Source organism: Crassostrea angulata, chromosome 8 (genome assembly GCF_025612915.1).
Source record: "Crassostrea angulata isolate pt1a10 chromosome 8, ASM2561291v2, whole genome shotgun sequence".
NCBI classification, from domain to species: Eukaryota; Metazoa; Mollusca; class Bivalvia; order Ostreida; family Ostreidae; genus Magallana; species Magallana angulata.
In genome coordinates, this window is record NC_069118.1 from 21,287,990 (window position 1) to 21,312,508 (window position 24,519).

Consider the following 24,519-nt stretch of genomic DNA (forward strand, 5'->3'; position numbering starts at 1 on the left):
ATCTTAAATGAATTTACTTTGATTTGGTTTTATCGGCGTATTTAACATTTTTAAAATCTATTTTATTTAAATAACCAACAAATTAACTTATATTCGAACTTGTAGCTAAATATCAATATCATAGTGGTAAATAAAATACGAATTATTCGATGTTCGCTTACCTTGGTACATCCAAATATGGCAAGATGATGACACTGATGCTGCGAACCAATCAGAGCAAAGAGCGCACAAGCCATTTCTCATAAAGTTTGAAAATTTCCCCAAGACTTCGACAGATGAAATTATGTCGGAGTTAGATTTTAGTGCGACGGACGATGAAAGTCTTCATCTACAAATTGACGAGACAATGGAAACAGAGACGGACGAAAGCCTGGAAACAGGAAAAAGGGACGCCTTTCGTTCGATGACTTCCGATTCAGACTCCGAGTCTATCTTGACAAAGGTAGGGTTCTTTAAATTTCGATGTACAAAGAAATTCTATACATAGGCCGCAAATGCCGCTGCATGTACTGAATTCACTTCGGCATTTCAATCACCGGTCTTTGAAACCGTTCAAAGGTTTTCAATTTCCATATATAAATATTCAGTTTCTCTCCAATGCCCGTGGACAGGACTGTGCTCCTTTTTTTCGTTAAAAAATAATTTTTCATTGCATGTCTGTCTCCTTTAGCTAAATTCAGTTATACAACTCTTCCCTATTGTATGTGTGTTTATTGTGCATATTGTTTATTTACATGATTGTACAACCGAATCCTGGGGCCTATTATCCCTTGAAGGCCCATATTTATTTTGTAACTATTAAAGTTTATTTTATTTCACCCCCTTTCAGTGACAGAAGAAATATTATAATTATGAGATTAACAAAATATTCTTCTGAATTTCAGAAACCCTCTGCAAGCTTAAGGCGGTCACCCAGAAAGAAATCACAAAAAGCAACCCAGAGAAGTGTTCTCATGCCAAATTCAGAAACTGATAATGATACCACAAAGGTTAATAAATACTAAATTTAATTTCATTAATCTTCAAGGAAAAAGTATCTGCATGTGTACTAGGCGAAAACGTCTGTATTTCTTTATAGTTATATAGAATTATAGCATAAAAAAGATATTGTTATTCATGTAAACATAAGTCCTTGCTGTAATTTAACTAGGGACCTGTGGTTCAGTAGACTTGAGCTTTATCTGTTTCACTACGGAGATAGACATCCAAGTTTTGCAATATAGACAGTTTCACAATTGGTTAAAAAGTAAATGTTGCAGGGTGTCTTGGACTCTTAAAAACTTTTAAGTTTTAAATTTATATGAAAGTCCAATTATTTCAACTATAAGCCATAAAAAAGGTCCGTGAAAGACAAGTGAATTAATTAGGGAGCCTTTCCATTTTTGATATAAAAAATATTAATACATAGTACTTGATGTCTGTTTAGGAAATTACAACAAGCACTCCTTTGAGGCGGTCACCTAGGAAACGAAGGCAAGAAACAAGAAGACTTGCAATTGCATGTGCTCAAGAAGACACAGAATCAGAAGATGAAACATACTTATCTGCTGCAACTAATATGCAAAAAGAGGTGAGATTGTATTCATTTACTGATTTTGATGATGAAATTATATTATATTATATTACATATAGTTAACGTACAGTCACAAAGCATAGACAACTTTGGTAGTTTGTCCTGGCCCCAGCCTCACCAACTTTCCTCAAGTCAATAATCAGCCTCAAGTATGAATATTAACCTCAAATTTATGCACTTTTCTATTAAGAATTTGAGTTGAGGACTGAGTTGAGTGATTTGAAAATTTTGGTGACGGTGGGGCCCGATTAACAATAAAATACTCATTTATACAACTTCTTTTTTATTGTTAACTGTTTATGATATTATTTAATGTAATATATTCTTTCTTTCAGAAAACTGTGAAATCAAAGAAATCAAAGACCCAGTCTGGACAATCTGAAAGACTTTCCTCTTTGAATAGCTCAAAATCTAGTGGTATGTGTGACAGAAGTAAGATTGAGATGAAATCAATTTAGGTCATAGTTTAACCTAACAGTTTTTTTTATGATAAAAGGTAGATAATTTTGACCGAATGAGTAATGCTTAATGATAATTGCCAGACTGATTTCATGGCTGTCATGGTACAATATTTATTTACTCTATTACATTTAAAACAATTTGATTATGGTTATATTCACATTATTCCATTTTCTTCAAAGGAAAAAACCAAGGTCTACATGGGCATATTAAAGAAATACTGCAAAACCAAAGAGAAATTCTTAGTCATTTAGGAGTTTTGACGAAGGAGTTAAAGGGACTTCGAACAGACATTGATAACAAAAGAGATGAAGTTAAGGAACCAGTATCTGTTCCAAATCGAATAAGGGTTGGTATCTGCCTTTTATTTTGATAGAGCTTTAAGCATCTATAATTTTAAACAATTTTTTAAAATATTAATTGCAGACAGCATAATACACAGTTATTGAATATGACTAGGTATAATGGCAACATGATTTGCTGCACCTGGAGACAATATTTATTGCCCGAGGCCAATAATAGTGTCTGAAGGTCCAAAAATCATATGTTACCTGAACCACAGTCAACTATCAAGCAAGTCATTCATGTCGCTCAGCTGTTTCTCCATTTTGATTAACAACTAGACAAATATTGATTAATAAGCAATATCATAGAAGTCAATGGCCAAGATTTCTGTTGTTGGGTCTGCAGACTGGTCAGCATCAAAATTGTTAGAGCAGTTAAATTACCATTCTGTTAGTAAGAACTACATTAAATAACATTTTTAATGGTCTAACATCAAAAATGCTAGTACCCATTCATGATCATTCATGATGTTTAAGTTTTTATTCTTTATTTTTATCTCAAGAATGCTGTGAAAGAATATTTTTCAAATGGAGAGGAGATAGAGCTGAAATGGGATTATAAAAATAGGTTTGTCAACTCGTCAACTTTTTCCCATTTAAATAGATATATTTTGGGGATAATTGTATGTACGTTACATTATTTAGTATACTCTTTATTTAATTGTTATCTCAAATTGATGGATAATAATAAAAGTTGGTATTTAAAAACTTTTAGGAAAACATAAGAAGTCAAGGAAAGTACATATATATACTGCTTAAATGATTTTATAAAATTTATATTTTATTTCAGATTCTATGATGAAGTCAACTCTGAATTCACAGATTATATAAAAAGAAGTGTGAAGGGTGTTGCTCCTGATGTCACAAATGAAGTTTTGGATAGTAAGTTTTCTTTATTATTATAAAATAATTCATTGCTAGATGTAAATGTACAAAGTAAATGCATTTTGGGGTGTTTCATTCAGACTATGAAGTGAACATTGTGGACAAAATACATGTAATACATGATAATTTAAAAAGTATGTTAACTATTTATGTTTTGTTTTAGTTTTCTATTCTGGGGTCAAAACTGATTGTCAAGCTTTTCATAATGCACAACAGCATATGGCATATGTACAATAGTTATCCCCTATAGTTAGATATTAATGCTTCTTGTTATTGTGCTGTAGAATAAATATTGATTGCTTTTAAATTATCTGACTTTATATATTAATGATGGCTGGTTATTTCAATATTTGTATGTCTTTTTTCTTGTTTTTCCATAGCTGCTGTAAAACGATACTTTACATAAAAAAAAGAAGCTGCTAACAGGAAATCAAGAAATAAAGAAACACTACATAAGCAGAGGCAGGCCACATACGAGAGGAAGAAAGAGGCAAGTTGTTTTAAAATACTTTTCAAGCACCCCATCATTGCTATAAGGCAGATTATTACTCCCTACATTGGTCATTGTTTATAAAATTGAGTGTTAATTTCTATTTTTATGAAAAACCTACCAGTTATATTCTATAGTTTAATAATAATTGGTCTAAAAAACTCAAAGGCTACCTTACTATTTGAGCATGAACTTGGTTGCAATGATTTTTACTTTCAAATGAAAAAGCATGGCTTTGTTTTCTGCAGAGAAAACAACCCAAAACCGGTTTCAACCCAGTTTATATTTACTTTCATAGAGGAACATAATAAATCATTGGTGTAATAAAATTTTCTACTGTTTATCGTATAAGTGTTTGATGTTTAACCTTGAAAAATAGTATGATTGTACAAAATACAAATGAATCATGAAGTTGATTGATAGATTTTGACAAGTTTCTTACTGTGATGCAGGCAACACTCTATACATAATATCTACATATATTAGTTCACAAATTCTTCGATCAGTTTAATAGTGCATTACAACCAGCATGGAGCCTATTCTTCAATCTTGTATTTCTAATTCAATTATAAAATTCAATGTAAAGAATATCTTTTAGTTTTAATTATTGGGACATTCATCATTATCATATCATTTCATTGTGCAGAAGGTACGACGCAGAATTCAGGCTGCTGAGAAAAAGAACTGGACAACGGAAAAGAAGAACATGGTTTTAGGGGTACTGAAGTCCAAAGACTCGCACAAACTGATGTCCAGTGACGAGGAGGCAGATGAAGGTTTCATCTCGCATCCATACTCTTGGGAGAGTGATGCTTGGAGGAACATTAAGCAGAGCCTGGACAAGAAATACCAGGAAACATGCTCTTCGAGGAGCAGGCGCCTTCTCCAGAAGAGACAAATTGGCTCAGTTCGAGAGCAAGAGAAACCAAAGCTAAAGGAGGAATTTTCGTGGATGTTTAATTAAAAAACATTTTGAATTAATGACTGTTCCCGCTACGATTGTAAATACTTTTTCTGTGACAGTATTTTTTTGTACATGTACATTCTGAAATTATGAAATAAAAATAAAATATATGACTTACAGTTATTGGCCATGATTTAGTTTATTCAACATGCTGAAAGAGGAGTGAAACCTTTTGTTTAGTTGATATTTAATGGCATTTAATTCGAGTAAAGTTAACTTTACCATAACAGAAAGATGAACTTTAGAGAGCATTAATGAGCTAGTTTTAGTACGAAAATGTCGCTTTTAATGAAGCTTAAAGGTGTTGAAAATCTCTAATTTAATTTTTGTAAATATCTACTTTTAAAGAAATTAAAGTTTTATAAATTTGATATTTACATTGCAGTAAAGTTGATGTAATGTGGGACATTACATAGCCTTTAAGTTAAAGTAAAGTTAGTGTAAATATCATATTTACCAACTTTGCCGTAAATAAGTAAATTTGATTAAAGACAATGTAAATATTAAATTTACAATTGCTTTACTTATTTTGTAAAGCTGTTTTTTCAAGCAGTGATACTGTTAAATTTGAAGGTACACTTATCCTTTAACGTTAGCTCAATTCTGAATAATCGGTTTCCTTAATATGAGATAAGTTGAATTTTCCATAAGAATTGTCTCCAGCTTCTGCACGATCGTAAGTACTGTCTTCCTTATTTATATGTTTACGATTAGCTACATCATAATCAGATAAATCTGATTTGAATTTTCCATACGAATCGTCTCTTACACCTGTAAGATCGTAAGTAGTGCCTTCACTGCTCTCATTTTTACGATTGGCTACGTCATAATCAGACAAGTCCGATAATCTTCCAGATGACACTTGGTTATATATGTCGTCAGCCGGTTTTTTTCTTGCATCTTTGTATTCAAGGTGATCATAAGTACCATCTTCTGCCTCGTTATAGGGACTTTCAGATTCGGTTTTAGAGTTGTCCGCTAACTCATATGTAGGGTTTGACTGCTGAAGGACAAAGTAGTTTTTGTCGTTTTCAATTTCTGTGTTTGAATAAGATCCTGCATTCTTTGTAGTCGGAACACTTCCACCTTTTCTATCATTGGTTTGGGAATCTTATTTTCTCCTTCAAGGATAAAAACGTATTTTTTTCACAGAAAGAGAGATATGATAGAAGAGAGAATTACAGGGCATCTTTAAAACTATCTGAGGTTTTGTTGAGGTTTATGTTTTGTTTTTGTTTTGTTTTGTTTTTGTTTTTTGTTTTTTTGTTTTTGTTTTTGTTTTTTTTTTTGTTTTTTGGGGGGGGGGGTATTAATTCTACCTTCTTTTTGGGAAGGGGTGTGTTGCAGTCATTTAAACAATAAAATGCCTTTATTGGTGATTCATTCGGGATATGAAGGTAGCGACATTGCAGAAAAAATACATAACCCGCGTTAGCGGGTTATGTAAATGTTTTCTGCAATGATCGCTACCTTCATTACCCGAATGAATCATCAAAGAAAGCATTTTATTGTTTATATTAACATCTTTCTTTTAGCCAATTGATGAATTCATTATAAAAAGTAAGTAAAATTCACAAATGACTGTTAATGTACGTAAGTATGTTAACTAAAAGAAACAGCCAAATCGTCTCCTGTGAGACTTTGAGTCTGACGTCGTCATGATTATTTCGTGCAATCCGTGATTTTTCCTAGGTAGTTGTAGGTCTCGACCAATCGATAATCTTGGCGTGTCAAGTTTGGTCCTGTCACTTTCTTGTCAGTTTCAGCCGCTGTAGATGTCGACCAATCAATAAACGGGGCATGTAGATTTCAATCTGGCTGTTTCTATAGAGCTATGAATTAGCTATAAGTTTCCGTAAGAAATATAGGGAATAATACTTGGTAGATGTAAATATTTCCCTATGATCGAATTATTCTCAAAGTTGACAATCGTGTTCTTCCAATTTCTATACTATCCTTTGATATTTACATGTCTTTTGTTGCGCACTGATAGCATGCATGACAAGGTACATGAATATTAATGTATTTATAGAGTGTTCTCTCTTTAAAGGGGCACGGTCACGATTTTGGTCAAGTTTATTTGTATGTTTTTGATATTTAAAATGCTTTATGAAAGCATTTCTAATTATCAAATAAAATTTGAGAGTATATCTTAGAGTTAAGAGCAAGATACAGAGTTCACGGTTCTTTGTCTTATAAACAAGGCTCGTGCCCTGTTTTTGTTTACATAGGTTCAATATACCGGTAAAAATCTGTTTGAAGCTGATTTGTCTGTCTTTTTATTCATTTTAAGCATAAATAAACAGTTCCTATCGTTTAAAACATTCACTTAAATTCTAAAACTGGAATGTTCACATCAACATTAAAAATGTAAACAAAAGCTTTGTTTACATAGCAAAGAATTGCAAGCTCTGCAACTCGATTATAGCTCATCAAATGACAGTAAAATTTTGGTTGCTTATTAAAAATGTCTTACTAAAGCATTTTTAATATTAAAATAAAATAATCTGAAAATAATTTTTGACCAAAATCGTGACCATTAAGAATAAGGGTTAAATACTATTCAAATAACAGGTCACATGGAAGTTTGAACATGTAAAGAGATGGCGAATCTTTTTTTTTTTTTTTTTTTTTGATGCTCAAATACCTGATATATATGAAGACCACCACCGCAATAACACACAAGATTACTAATAAAGCAATCACAATGGGAACTACAACTTGAATACTTGAGTTATCTGCAATGAAAAAAGCAAAATTAAACCGTTCATTAAATGGAATCTACAAAAAACAAACTATCGTTCAGGTATTTAAGTGCACAATTTGAGATTATTAACAAAACACATCTACATTTTGTTCTTAGTTCTAAAAGTAATCATTGTGAAAAGGTTTTAAAGAATTTTAATATTATATCACATTATGGGTAATAGTCATATAACTAGTACCGTTCTGAAGAGTATTGATGATGCTTTTTGTGGTAGTTTCAGTACTACTTAAAAGATCTGATGTTTCTGTTTGCGGGATTGCAACACTCTACAACCAATTATAAAAAAAATATGAACATTTTAGCAGAACAATCTTAAACTTTTATCATAACTAAATGTACTCTGTAAAGAACCATTCATACAGACGCGGAGTTTAATGATATGTAACATGAATGTAATGTAAAAAAAAATAATTCTGATGTTAATAGAGAGTGTACTTTTGTGGCTTATGGAGGTTTTGAAAATAACGTTATTCGAGTACTTGTCAATGTTATATTTACTAAACCACGTACACGTTCCTGATCACAACAATTGTGATGAAAATATGTCATGTCTTTTAATGGATGCAATTATTTAAACTAAGTTAATTTTCGATAAGATTTTAAAATCAACAACAGTATGGATTCAAACATAACATAAATTTTATTCAACTGGTGCGATATCGTTTGCCAGTGACATAAGACTAACATTTTAACAGTTGAAAGTATCGCATCTAGTGTGTGTATCGGGATTAACCATGTTTTTGAGACAAAGTTTTACAATTTATTGACAGTGGTCAGTAAATAACCTTTCTTAGTTATAAAGTTTATTATCGAAGACTTTAATGAAAAGGGAAACACTTTTATGTTTAAAACATTAACTACATTTTCTTGAAATTAACTTTATGCGGAGGAGAATTTTAACTCCCATTGGTCGCATCACTGTTGTAAAAATATTGATTATTCCAAAACTTAACCACCTGTTTATTTCACGTCCAAATCCAATACAAGATGTCATTCTATCTCATAGTAAGAGCCTGTTCGAATTCATTTGGAATTCAAAGTGTGATAAAGTTAAGAGAGAAATTGTTACTCTCGATTACCTAAAGGGTGGTTTAAAAATGGTTAACATTTCTAATTTCATGGCATCTCTTAAATGTTCATGGATTAAGAAATTAACTCAAGGCTACAAACCATGGATGGACTATTTTTATCAATAAATGGTAATGATTTTGCAAAAAAACTTATTGATTTTGGTGATGATTTTCTATCATGCATGGTTGTTCAAAGAAACAATATTTTTTGGCAAGATGTTTTTGATTCTTGGCTCTGCTATACTAAGAAAATGATTAAAATGAGCTTTCTATCATGCATGGTTGTTCAAAGAAACAATATTTTTTGGCAAGATGTTTTTGATTCTTGGCTCTGCTATACTAAGAAAATGATTAAAAGCTCATTTAATTCCAAGGATGTTTTCAATATTCCTGTGTGGTACAACCCAAATATAAAAATTGCATGTAAATATGTATTTATCAAAGAAGGTATATGAAAGGGGTTAAAATCATTGGAGATTTTTTGAATGAAAATGGAAACATATTGTCAAGAATAGATTTTACTGAAAGATTCCATTTTTCATATATACCTCCAATGTTATATAATAGTGTTATATGTGCAAAATCAAAATACTTGACATATTTGTCTATTGATAAGTCTACTTTGAAGAGAGACTGCACTACATTTATGCCATTTTATTATGAGTCTATTTTTTTGAAAGAAAAAGTAATAAAGCATATATACATATGTTTAACCTTAAATGATTGTGTACCTACAACTATCAACAAATGGAATGCTGAGCTATGCGATATTTTGCCAAATGATCTCTGTGAACATGATGTGTTTAAAATATGTTTTAGAACTACCAATGATTCAATTATAAATTGGTTACAATATAGAATTCTCCATAGAATTCTCCATAGAATTCTTCCTGTTAAATATCTTTAGAAAATCAGAATTACTACCTCTGATTGCTTTACTTTCTGTAATGATATGCCTGAAACTATAAAACATGTTTTTGCAACTTGCAACAAAATCCAGCCTCGATGGAATGCACTTAGTATACTTATATATGAGAAATGCAACACAAATGTTAATTTTGATGTTTGTAATGTATTATTTGGTGTTTATCCCCTTGTTTGGGAGAACAGAATTCTAAACTTTGTAATCCTATATACAAAACAATATATATTTTTATGTTTAAAACAAAGTAAGACGCCACATTTTTTAGGGCTTTTACACTATTTAAATCAAAGATACAAGACTGAAAAGTATATTTATATTCAGAAATCAGAAATTGATGAATTTGAAAAAGCATGGTCTCCTTGGATTGATTTTATTAATCATTTGGCAGTTTAGAATTAACATGTGTACAATAATGCATCAATTTAATATTTTTATGTTTTTTGTTTTTTTGTATTCTGTTGTTTTTTCTTTCTTTGGTTTGTTTGTCTGGTTTTTTTTTCACATGGATTGCAGTTTTACTGCATAGGCATAACTATCACAAGCAACTACCCTACTCTTTATTTTATATTACAATATGGGATGAACATGTGAGTATGTGAGAAGTGAGAGATTAAATGTTTCATAAAATGATTTATATAGTTAACCTTTGCTTACAATAAAAAATAAAAAAAAAACAACTTTATGTTAATACTATAGGTTAATGGTAGTTAAATGCAGTAGATAACATTTTGCAAATAACAAAACTAATGGCGAGTAAACAAAGTTAGGGGGAAACAATTCGTGAATAACTACACTTTGCAATGATGTAGAAACATTCAACCATTATAACAATTCTCTTTGCACAAGCTTGTTTTAATAATTCTTTTTTTTTCGGGGGGGGGGGGGGGGGAGGGGAGGGGGGGGGGAGGAGGCACATGTTAGGCAATACACAATTTATTATCGACCGCCAGATGGCGATCAGAAATATGCAATCAGAGTTGTTTTAGCTTCTACGGATCTTGAATGAACAAGTTGCACCAAGCAGACTCTTTGAAATCGTAGAATCTCTGTGTAAAGAGAGAGCGTCTGGTTAAATGAAACTAACATTGATGATGTTTTTTTAAAAAAATAATAAAAACCAATAAAAGTAAAATAGATGAATTTAATTTCTTTGAGGGGATTTTCCGTATTATGCAATAACTCTATGTTTCTATGTTTTTTAGTTGCTATCCACGTATCTTAAGCATATTATTTGTTTAAAATATAAAATAAATTGCGACAATTTTTATGACACTTGCGTTGATTTGTTTCTTGTTTATGTGTTATGAATATATTTATACCTCGATCATATGTATAAACAACGCCTGTTTTCGGGTGTATCATACAATTAACAATGGCAAATTTGGTTAATTTTGTTAGCACTCTAAACGTATTTCCATTTTAGATAGATTGCATGCTACACGAGCTTAAGACGTGAAAAGTAAGATATCTAAGGTACAAAGGATAATAAAAAAAACTTTGAGAAATTTATCGGAAATTAACTTTGTTCATTTGTTCATAGTTAGTTGGTCCAGTTATATATATATATATATATATATATATATATATATATATATATATATATATATATATATATATATATATATATATACACTAGGGATATGTATTGGGGATGAATAAACACAAAGACTGAGTTCAATGCTCAAACAACTTAATCTATAGCACTCGCCCTACTGGGCTCTTCCGTAGATTCAAACAAATTAAACAATAACATTATGACGTTATAATGTTCTTGTTTACTTTGTTTGAATCTACTGAAGAGCCAGGTAGGGCGAAAGTTCTAAAGATAAAGTTGTTTGAGCATTGGACCTATTCTTTCTGTTGATGTATATACTAGACTTTGAACCGTACGTGCACGGGTTAACATTGCATATGATATTGGACATTACGAAATAGATACATCGACAAAATGTATAGTGTTGACATTTGCATAACCAAGCTTTAAGCCTACAATAATGCTAATTTTACTACACTCTGCTGAGTTGGAATAATGTAACTGTTTCTCGGGAAAGGCCTTTACCACAGTTAAAATGCCTCCCATATACCCGTAATGTAGCAGAAAATTGCAGAATCGCTCAAAGACGATTTTGGAGAAAATCATTAAAGTTGCATTGTAAATAACAGTCTAATTGTTCATAACAAACCATTTTGAAGCTGTACCTTTCTTCAAAAAGTTTAATTCTATAATTGCAGAATTCAACATTTTAAACAACATTTTTTACACACCATGTTGACATTCGAAACTCTCTTGATTTCTTTTAGTAAATGCACTGTGTCAGAATTATCACCCGTATTTTCTTTGATGATCAGAAAAAATGCCATAGAAAATATACATGCATTTGTTTATTCGTTCCGAGTTTTTCCATGCAAATATTGTAGAAAAATGAAATAGAGAGCCTCCTGTTATTTAGTGTGAATGTAATTCGCATGCGCAAGATTGTAAAATCCAAACATTTCAGATAATTTCCTAAATATTTTGAGGAATTTTCGTTAATCTTCAAGTACCAATGATGTCTAAAATATATTAAACAAAAGACAGTACTCTTCCGATTTATCGGTTTGAAAGCCAAAAAATTCGAGACTATTTTTTTAATATAGTAGTATAGGTGTGTGTGTGTGTGTGTGTGTGTGTGTGTGTGTGTGTGTGTGTTTTACTGTTCTATACTATGCAAACAGATATAGAATTCATAAAGGATATTACCTCTGTGCAGATACCCTTTCTCAATTGGTCTGTACATGAAACGTATTGGCACACAATATTTCCACCTTCATTATTTTTACATTTCTGGCATGTGTTGAAAAGAATATAATCACTGCTCGTAATGACTTCACCTAAATAATAAGAAAACTGACGTTAATTGAGTTGTATTGTTAACAATTTGTGTACTAGTTGAATCTAATCTTGCAGACCTAAAACAGATTAAGAAAGGCAGAAACTCAATGCAAATAGGCGATGTATGAGTTATATGTACTTAAGGAATAAGGAATCATTTTTTGATAATTTTGGTGAAGGTGTGATATAATCCATTAAATCCTACAGAGCTTTGAAGAATGATTTCTTATAACTTATAATAATTTGATATAATTTTCAGCAATGGTACGAAAAAATATTAAATTTCTGACATTCAAATTAAGTCATTTCTATTTTGTTTAATTAAGCAAACCTGATTATGCAACCCGAACTACGTCATTTGCGATATAGAAGAACTGTATCGGGCTACACATTACAAATTTAATTCGTAGTGTTATCACAGACAAAAACAATTGAAAATGCAAATACAAAACGATAAAATAAAAATAAATACAAAACGTATTTTTGTAAATTCTATAAATAAAAGTGATTATGCATTCTTAATTGTAGAGAGAAAAGGAAGATGTAAAAGAAATTTGTAAACAATTTTGTATGAGGAATAAACATTTAGTAAAAAAAAAGTGTTATAGCTTGACAACAATGTTCACTTAAATACATTTCTGGAAATATACTAATGATTGGATGCATATGTTGCACACGTGACTCGTGTGGATATATGATAAGGTTTTACATTTGTTTCACAAGCATCGGTCACGATTGTAATTGTAACCCTGCAGTGTCGTTTAAAATGCATTTAAATAAAAAAAAAGAAGCGAGCTCTAAGAACCAGTGTGCGCGGGAAAAAGAACGAGCTAAACCTACAGATTCATCATACAAATTTTTTGTCTACCTCCCATAATGCTCTCTAATGTTTTCACCATTGGTGCTATGGCCGACTTTTATCTCGTAATTTACGGTGTCTTGAGGTTTAAAGACATGTTTAGAGTACCGCATATGCTATGGCGAGACTCAAGAGATTTGTTACTTGCTTCCATACCTTCGTTTTGAGTCGAAATACGTAAACAAAGACGAACAAATTCATGGATGACGTCACAGTGGTCTCGCGCTTTATTTCCCGCGATAAATTTAGAGGTGGGTCAAACATCTGTAATGAGTGTACTAGCTATTTCAGTATAGACTGCGATACCTGCCTCATTGACATATGATTTGTTTTTATTTTTTTTTAATATAGAGATTATATAAATATATACTAGCAAGAGCCATACTTCTGTCATATCGATCCATTTTTAAGCTTATTATGCAGGCAGGTAAATATATGAGTATATGAGTAGGGAGGAAATTATAAACAATAGGACATTTTGAACTAAATAAAAAGGAATAAAGAGAAAAAATAAAAAAGTTTTAAAAAATTATGTAGATATTGCATATAGTCAAACCATTAAATTTAAAAGTGGGAAATTACACACCTACAAATAGGGACCGGACACTCTCTCTCTCTCTCTCTCTCTCTCTATATATATATATATATCTCTCTCTCTCTCTCTCTCTCTCTCTCTCTCTCTCTCTCTCTGGGGAGAGGGGTAGGGGGTTGCGTTGTATGTATAACCATTTAAATTAGTACCTTTGGCATACTTATTGAAGAGTAATACTCTCTCAAAAATTCTTTGACGTTCATTGATACCTAAATAACACTAGGCTGACAATGATGCAAGGTATGTGTAATTCTTGCTGCGCTCGCCAGAACGGTAGCACCATAAAACATATAATTAGCCACTGAGGGACGAAATATTGCCCGACGCAAAGCGGAGGACAATATTTTTGTTCCAATTGGGCTAATATAATCAATGTTGCCCGAAAACACAATCAACAATTGTTTTGTTATATGAAGAAACAAACCAAAATTTAAGAAAGTAATTGAAAACAGACCGCCGTAATTTTCTCAGCTCAACAAAGAATTCACGAATTCAAGTTTGTACAAAGTTCATTTCCAAAATATCATCAGCATCAGACGGTCACTGGTGATGTTCTGCCGCCCGTAAGAATTAATATACAGATGTTCTATCTGGTTTTACTTCACAGTAATTCACGAATCTTTATATCCGTTATGATAGCAAACCGTCGCATTGCGCGTCCTTTGTTTATCTGCCTTGACAGACTGTCTATTATGACGTCACCTTGTTTTGGAGTCGCAAAGAGTTATTTACGTCATCGTTTACGAATCAAAAACTCAAAAGCGATTAATTGAAATAGAAGGAATATTCTCTAGATATTATTCCTGGCCGGTCAATTTAAAAAATATATTGACCAGTCAATATTTTTCGGACGAGCTAATATTATAATTATTGACGAATCGTCTATATAGAGTTATATAGTGAGAATATACTACTGAATATAAAAATCCAATTTTTTTTTGAAACAGTATAAATAAGCCCCTCCAGTATAATTAGAAACAAAAGGCCTATGGGCCACATCGATCAACAACAGTTCCTTGTCACATTCTTTTTCGTAGCAAATGCTATTTCTATTTTAAACTTGGAACCCCTTTCTGGGGCCCCAGTATTGGTCCTTATATTATGGTTGGCTTTAACAATTTCGAATCTACACTATCTTAGGATGCTTGCATGTTAATCTCACAAACTGTGTCTTTGTAGTTCTTGAATTTAAAAAAAAAACATTTTCCATTATATATATATATATATATATATATATATATATATATATATATATATATATAAAGCACAAAGAAATTCACCTTGTTGGAGCTCCACCTCTGCCCCGGCCGGGGCTTGAACTCACGACCTCTGGAACCCATTCTCCTAGCAGTGAGCGGCCACCGCGCTAACCACTGGGCCATCTAGGCAAGACAAAAATCTTGCTTTCGATGACGAAGGGAACCTAGCGCGCTGGTCGCTCACTACACGGTCGTTTTGAGATACAGGTGGAATGCAGTTAAACGACAATTTGAGAGGATCGGGACGATACACATTGCATAGATATATACATATAATAAGCACAAACATTGCAATAACTCTCAAATTGACATATACCTGCCCATAGTGAATGATAAAGATATACATAAAGCACAAAGAAATTCACCTTGTTGGAGCTCCACCTCTGCCCCGGCCGGGGCTTGAACTCACGACCTCTGGAACCCATTCTCCTAGCAGTGAGCGGCCACCGCGCTAACCACTGGGCCATCTAGGCAAGACAAAAATCTTGCTTTCGATGACGAAGGGAACCTAGCGCGCTGGTCGCTCACTACACGGTCGTTTTGAGATACAGGTGGAATGCAGTTAAACGACAATTTGAGAGGATCGGGACGATACACATTGCATAGATATATACATATAATAAGCACAAACATTGCAATAACTCTCAAATTGACATATACCTGCCCATAGTGAATGATAAAGATATACATAAAGCACAAAGAAATTCACCTTGTTGGAGCTCCACCTCTGCCCCGGCCGGGGCTTGAACTCACGACCTCTGGAACCCATTCTCCTAGCAGTGAGCGGCCACCGCGCTAACCACTGGGCCATCTAGGCAAGACAAAAATCTTGCTTTCGATGACGAAGGGAACCTAGCGCGCTGGTCGCTCACTACACGGTCGTTTTGAGATACAGGTGGAATGCAGTTAAACGACAATTTGAGAGGATCGGGACGATACACATTGCATAGATATATACATATAATAAGCACAAACATTGCAATAACTCTCAAATTGACATATACCTGCCCATAGTGAATGATAAAGATATACATAAAGCACAAAGAAATTCACCTTGTTGGAGCTCCACCTCTGCCCCGGCCGGGGCTTGAACTCACGACCTCTGGAACCCATTCTCCTAGCAGTGAGCGGCCACCGCGCTAACCACTGGGCCATCTAGGCAAGACAAAAATCTTGCTTTCGATGACGAAGGGAACCTAGCGCGCTGGTCGCTCACTACACGGTCGTTTTGAGATACAGGTGGAATGCAGTTAAACGACAATTTGAGAGGATCGGGACGATACACATTGCATAGATATATACATATATATATATATATATATATATATACCTATGTTAAACTTTGAACCCCTCTTGGGGCCTCAGTATTAGTCCAGTGGTCACAGCTTTATTGATTTATAATCCACATTATTTAATGATGCTTACATAGTAATCTCACAAATTGAAGCATTGTATTTCTTAAGAAAATGAATTTTAAACATTTTTTCTATATATTTTTAACTTGTAAACTTCATCTTGGACCCAAATTTTGTTCGGGGGCACCATTATATTTACTAGCTTTAGGTGTAAATATTAGCATTTCTGGTGCAGTGGTTCTCAAGAAGAAGATTTTAAACATTTTTCCTACGTATTTCTATGTTAAATTTTGAAAAATTTGACTAACACACAAATGTAAATTAACAATAAACGTTCTGGGATGATAAAAACTAGACATGTAAAATATCTCTTATAAGCAAATATTTCCTTAATAAACTAAAAGATAAGAAATAGAATTATGATCAATTATGAAGCATCCCTTAATACACCCTATTCCAAAACATTTCCCTCCAAAACAAAGCGCGGTTCAACGACCATCTCATAATGAAATGGAGGAAAATAAGGAAGCAAGTGTTCTATCATTGCGAGTCAATTCTGAGCAAAAAGAAGCTATTATTCAATTTTTTTTAATTTCAATGACTGGGATTTAAATGAAGTGAATCAGGAAGACGCAGACAGTAACATTGAAGAAACTGAGTTTGAAAGAACATTCCGTATTTCACAGAATGAAAACTGCGAAGAATGTCAGCATGGTTTATGTAGACCATGTATCACAGATGAAAATAATAAACAGATGTATTGGTTATCAGAGCCAGTTAGGGCAACCGAACGAAATAGGGTCATGAGAAAAGAAAAATACAAGGTTTTCTGGACATTGCTATTTCACAGGGGAGTGTTTATGGACACAAGATACAAATCTCAGAAAATAGAGTCATTGCAGGCAGATCCCAGACTAAAAGATGTTGTATGCCATCGCAGACATATTTTGCCTCAGTGTGTTTAAAACTTGTGCGATTTTGTTACCCAAATCCGAAAAATATTCCATACATGGGACATCGCTGGAAGTGAAATCATTAATTGCTGAATTATTAGATTTTACTTTATTATTATTATTTTGATTTATTTATATATTTACAAAAGAATTAGCATACAGAAGTAAAGTTATCGTGCTGTGGCCACTGTCATGTGGGGACTGGTATCATCTTCGACCATACAACTCGCTGATTTCGATAAACTATCTAATGATAAACATCAAAACGGACTGCTGCTGAGACAGTTTTTTACACCATATGTGTTCTTATCATGGAATGTGTTTATATGAAAGAGATATGGTGAAAATAAAAAATTACAGGAATACTGAGGGTTTTATTTTACGGTAAGATTGTCAGCCATTTGCATGCGTCCTCCATGGTGATGTGTATTTCTGGTAAAAATGTAAACACAGAATTTTAGTCCTTTAATTTATCAATTTGGAATCCCTTTCCCATAAGGATGCTTTGTACCAAGTTTTGTTAAATTTGGCGTTGTGGTTTTAGAGAAGTAAAAAATGTGAAAAGTTTACAGACGGACAACAGGTGATCTGAAAAGCTTACTTTAACCTTCGGTTGAGGTGAGCTAAAAAAATCCTTTAACAAATTGAAGCATACAAAACTTGTAAAATAGTCTTTTTAATCCAAGATTTGAATAAAAATCAATTACCATTATCTTTCGATGAGAAAAGGTCTTTCACCACCCCAATCCAACGTTGATCCACATGTATAACACTCTTACATGCTGATGTAGATAAATACCACCGTGATGACGCTTACACTGTTCAAAGCCAAATTTCCAGTCTCCATTTTCATCTTTTTTGGAAGAATATCAGATTTTAAAACATGATATAATATATAAACTATAGAATTGACTGTTACTCTTTATTTTACGTGCTATTGTAAAATCGGTCCATATAACGACTATCGGGATTATTTTTTGGCAGAATTTAAAATAGAATTTCCTGACGTTTTGTGAATTACATTTTTATACCAAAGATCATTGCTATACTTTTTTATGTTTTGGAAACTGTTAACATATTTTAAATAATTTAATACAATACAATGAACCAGATGTATGATTTTACCGATACTGTTGTTGGTGCATCTTGTTTTAAGATAGGCATTGCAGTCAAAGTCACCATATAACTTGGAGTCGTTTCCGCATTCAATAGAAAGACAACTGCTGTTTATTCCTAACTTCGAGGTATCTATAGGTAAAAGACATAAAATAGCTAAAGCAAGCTCTTCTGTTAAGGATTCAGAGACCGGCGAATGCCAATTTGTCTTTAAAGACGTAATATAAGAGTTATGCACGATTTTAATAGACAGAAGGCTTGTTAATGGACTTAGTCAATTCATTATCACAGATAAATTTTTCATCGATTGCTGTTTTATGCCCTAACATGTACAAATTAAATGATCTAAATGCAATAATAAGGGCTCAAGTGGTTAAATAACGAATCAATCCCCACATATTTTCTTGTTACGATTTAACAGTTAAAGCCACCAAGTGATATAAAAAAAAACATTCTCATTCAGATATGTGAAATATTTACTAAAACCTACATCCTCGATTAAACTATTGGCCAAAATGAACTCTATTTCAGTGAATCGGAAATTGTGAATGGAGTGTTTTCTCCTTAAAGACCGAGAAAATAAGCACCGCCTTCAAATTTACCTGGTGAGTGTGCCCCTGTCAATCAACTGAATCGAGGCCCCAGATTGGATGTAAGAAAACGATTGACATTCGTTTACTCGTCCTGTGTATACCATATCTAGCGCTCGCGACGATCGTGACGATAAAACGCTATGTCTTTATAAAAAAAAAAACTACTGTTGACAGCGATTAAATTAAATTTTCTGCTCTTGGAAATTGTGAAAGATATGAACTTTCTTTTATTTATAAAGATGATTGTAAATAATTGAGAATACAGTATTAAATCAAATCAAATATTGCGTCCACGATTTATAACTTTAGTTACATGTAATATGTTTGTTTGAGAATTTTGACGAGCCGAAACCGGAAAAGAAACAAGGAAAGAAAGTACAGACAACTCTGGAACATTTGAAGCAGGTAGAATCATGTGCAGTTGAGCAGCTGATCGGAGAAGTAATACAAACGTATATTGTATAAAAGTTGCATTAGTATTTGAGTACGGTACGATGATAACATATTGCATAAAAAATTGCGATAAACTCCCACTTAAGGTCCTTTTCATGCTTTTATATTCATCTCAACAATCGACAATTTGCTTTTCCAAATACATATATAAATACGTGATTTTTCTAGATCATCGTTAAACTCTGTACACCCCGTGTATATAGACATGTATACACAAGCGAGTGTGATTCCCTCAGGGCTTCACACCTTATCGATTAGGCTCCACCACCACCTGAAATTACCTGAAGTAAACCACCCGGTCAAAAAGTCGGCCTTTAGGAGTAAAATGATTTGAGATCAATCGAGGATTTTGTTGTTATGTTGATCCAGGAAATAAATGCTTATCGAAGTCCAGATCGTTTTTGCCGATGCAGCGATATATTGTAAACAAATCACGAGCTCAGAGGAAACGTTGAAACTTTAAACTGATGGCCCACGTACATGCCATAATCTTATCACTGTTGTAGAAGAAGTACGCTGATCGAACGACAAAACCAGGATAAAAGTCTAAAGCAAATATTCAAACAAAATGAATGAATAGATAAAAAAAACTGAACAACTGTACAAAAAATCACTCTTATTTTTCTGAAACAAGCTGTTTTATATTTGATACACTATTACACAGTATATCAGTCCATTAAAATCACATGTAGTATATTAAATATGTCAGTAAATGACCCATGTTTATCAATCATTGATATAATGTAATCTAAAAATGTTAATAGGATGTTATAATATCTTTTTTTGGAAATTCACTATTATCCGAAAATGTTCAAAAACTGTTTCAGGATTGTATTTTGTTTATTTTTTGTTGGTACATTATCAGCATGGGTAACATTTGCGACTAAATTGTGTACAATTTTCTGTACGTCTTTTAAATATTATGACATTTTGTTTTGCAAACTGTTAACATTACACAAGCTGTGTAGGTTTTTGGTAGGATTTCTTAAAAACAGTGAACATTTGGCAAAAAACCATAGATCGATGATGTATGGATCATTGAACACTGCATAATGATACAGAGGTCTAAATGCAAATTAATTGCTTTAAGTTTCAATAACATTCCATTTAAATGAATCTACTATATCCGCGCGATATGTATACACATGTACTGAACTATCTTTGCACTAAGGTCGGTCTCGGTTACATGCAAATATAGTGCAGTTTATGACATGGCATATACACAAACAATATACGGTCATATTATCTATTTTTTAAGCTCGATTAAAAGAATTTGTAATTACCACATACTTCATATTTTTTTAATACCTCCACGGCTGCTGCCTTTCATCGGAGGTAAACTTTAAACTGTACTTTACATGTAATTCATGCTACATCGAAGAAAATATTACGTAAAGCCATAATAAAAACTAGACACGATCTCATACGAGTAACGAGTACGTCTTCTATCCCATTTTTTTAAACGACGCGATTCAAATATCAATAAAATAAGTTGAATCGATTAGAATCAGGAATGCAAACATTAACTTTTCTACAATAGTAATCTACAAGTAATGTATCTCCTTCTCTAGATATATTGCGTCCAAGTTTTAGGACTTTGAACCCCTAGAAATTCCTTATTACGTAATAAATGGACATGACAATAAGTTTTTCATACAGATAATGTTATGATAAACACATTTTCTTCTATAATGCATCACAAAATATTGATCGTTTTTAAGTTATTTGTTGTAGACTTTTTGAGTCTCTTGCCCCCAAAATTAAGATACAAGTTCCTTTTTCTAATTACATACGAAAGGCTCTTTAATGGTTAAACGTTCTTGTTTTTTCTCTTATCTTAAACTGTTGTTCATTTTTTATTTTAGGGGCCATCCCTGTAGATCCTTAAAATGGACAAACATTGGTGTTTTATTTGTGGAATTGACTAGAATCATAAATGCAATCATTTTCTTTTCTACAATGCTTAACAAAATATGTCTCCCTCTATAGATATACTGCGCCAGAATCAGTACAAAGTACAAACAGAAGACCTTAAAAATTTTCAGAGAAACACTACAATTAGCTTAATAAATATAATAATTATATGATTAATTAATTCCGAGCTCTCTGATTGGTTGATATCCAACAACCTAGAACATATAAAACGTTTTTATTCACCTACATTTGACATAGAGGGTCAATTTAACATTTTTTTTCTACATTGGATTAGAAATAGATCAAGAATTATTTTTTATTTGCTAGCTAACACTCAATTTGATATATTGTACTTCTCGGGTAGCTGAACGAGCCTACTGACCACAAAAAACACAAATATTTTATAAAATTCAATGAAATCAAATAAACCTTCTAAAAATTTTAACATTTTAAAACAAAACAATTTCAACAAACCCTACTATGTTTAGCCTATTTTTTTGGAAATCGTTATTATAAACGCAAAAGTATAAAAAAAATAATTAAAAATACTTTTAACTTCAAGGAAATTAAAATTAACAACAACAAAAGTAATTTGACATCATTCCAACCTGTACGAAATACACTGTACGCTGATTCTCCTCCACATTCTGTTGACAAAAGTGTTGTATCGTTGCATGTGTACGTGCACTCCGATGGATTCAAGTGATTTGTATCGTCTCGAAAATCACTTATCGATAGGCAAAGGCATCTGTAGCTCTATTTGAGAAAACATTTTTTAAAGAAAAAAAATAACAATGAAACCAAGTATATAATAAGTTGTCAGAATAATGCAGGATTTACATACCTGAACAGCAAAGAAGTAAAAACTTCTTTGAAGACAGTATTCCTGACATAATGGTGGCGAAAGTTTTGATAAATTAGTAGAGATGTTATACTTGAGTGTCGAGGAATTGTAGTAACCTGCAACAATGACTAATTTTACCAGTATTTCAAAGATCGTGTCATTTAAATACGCTGCGAACTATCAATGTATAACATTACACGGACATTTCATCAAAATATAAAAGTATCTTTTTATTCTAAAATATGATTTCATGGTTTAATGACAAATTTAAGCACTCATAATTGAAGTATCAACTTTTTTTTTTATACTAGAAATCAAAATAAGTTAGCAATATTCATGAAAAAATAGTCTTGAAAATTGTTTAGTATATCTAATGAACCAATATATATCTGATTTTTTAAATTTTAATCACGTCTATCCACTCTTTTATGACATTATTCTTCGAGTGTGTAAATGTATATGCAAAAAGTCAAACATGTTTCTACTCTGCTTCAGATGAGAGGATATGTAAGTTAAATCGTTTTATTAAAAGACGACATTTACAAATTAAATACCATTGAACATAAAATACTTAATATTCTTTGTCATGCGTTATTATATTTAGATATTGTATCATATAAAAAAAATATCTGATTTTAGATAAGTCATTTCCATTTTGAAACATAACAATATTCAACACTTCTCGCCAGTAGCTAATCCTATGCAATGATAAATTATGGCACAAAATATATACTTTTATATCATCAACTATCTATTACTTATTTTTTACCCTAAAATGCAATGTCGGTAAAATGCATTGTCGGTAAATTTCAAGCAGACATAAAAATATAATGATATATTGAGTTATTCATCAAAACGTGTTTCTATTATCTTTAATCATATCAAATAAAGATTGCAAATACATTATTGAATGTTAAACCTATTTATGCCAATATTTACCAATGATCTTGATCCAATGAGATAATCTCTTGTAAAATCCAGTCCAATAAAAGTCAGTTGATTCATTCGACTTTAACGTTAATGTCTGGTTCATTTCTCTGCAGATTGATTGTGCCCCAAACCAGGTCAATGTATTTGGAATTGAATTTGTATACCAACAAAACGCTAAAGGAAACCAACATTTAAACTTATCAATAAATTTGTATTTAAAATCAAGTATTTAGTACATGGTTCACTCTAATAAGTGCACTTCTTTCTTACCTGTTAGGACGCCGAAATGAAGTATTATCCTGTAATTCATTTTCATTGGGAATGATTGGTTCTTAAAATTTAAAATATCTTTTTCAATATATTAGACTAGAGTTGCCCAAAAATGGCTCATACTCAAACATGAACAATTTGAGAGATCTGTCTTGTGTATGCAGTAATGACTTTGACCTTTGTCAAATGAACTTAAATGACGACCATGAGCAATTCTGTGCCGATCATGAGCTCCCGAGGTTTCTTCTTGGAGAATATATTGAGTGGACATAAAAGTGTCACATTCAACCTATCAGAGAGAAAGCAAATGGCAATTTGATTATACACCTTTTGACACTTCTATTCTTGAGAGAACACAAACGTTGTTAACATATTAAAAATAAAACTACTTGGTCCATTAAATTTTAGTCTAAGGGCACTCTAAAATTGGGCATTCAGAAGTTGGAGTTCTATTCGCTTTTCGCTATTCACTATTCGAATAGTGAATAGAATTCTGTGGTCGGTTCACTATTCAAATTACCGTTAACATGCTAATAAACGTAAATTCAAAATTTCATAAAAACTTCGCTTTTTAATTGAAAAAAATAGTTTTATAGTAAAAATTATTACTTGCTCAACTAACCTGAACATTGACATTATGAACACGGCCAGTAAGAGGCTTAGCTAGCCTGGCGAAAATTGGAAATTTCGTATAATACAATTATAATGGGATATCTTTAGAGGGGCTGGCTAACACCCTGTATCCCATATTTGGGCCTTCATATTTGGTGGGGATGGGGCCCCGGGGCAGCCCAGTTGACCCTCAAAAGGAATTTGGTTTACATGGCCTTTAACAGGCCTAGCTAGCCTGGCGAAAATTGGAAATTTCGTATAATACAATTATAATGGGATATCTTTAGAGGGGCTGGCTAACACCCTGTATCCCATATTTGGGCCTTCATATTTGGTGGGGATGGGGCCCCGGGGCAGCCCAGTTGACCCTCAAAAGGAATTTGGTTTACACGGCCTTTAACAGGCCTAGCTAGCCTGGCG

At 32.5% G+C, this 24,519-nt stretch overlaps 2 pseudogenes; one reads left to right on the forward strand and one right to left on the reverse strand.

Annotated features, from left to right (window-relative positions):
• The first annotated feature begins 283 nt into the window (after positions 1 to 283).
• On the forward strand, positions 284 to 5,006 carry LOC128159639 (uncharacterized; annotated as a pseudogene).
• A 270-nt stretch (positions 5,007 to 5,276) lies between these two features.
• Positions 5,277 to 23,764, reverse strand: LOC128158218 (uncharacterized; annotated as a pseudogene).
• Positions 23,765 to 24,519: the final 755 nt, after the last annotated feature.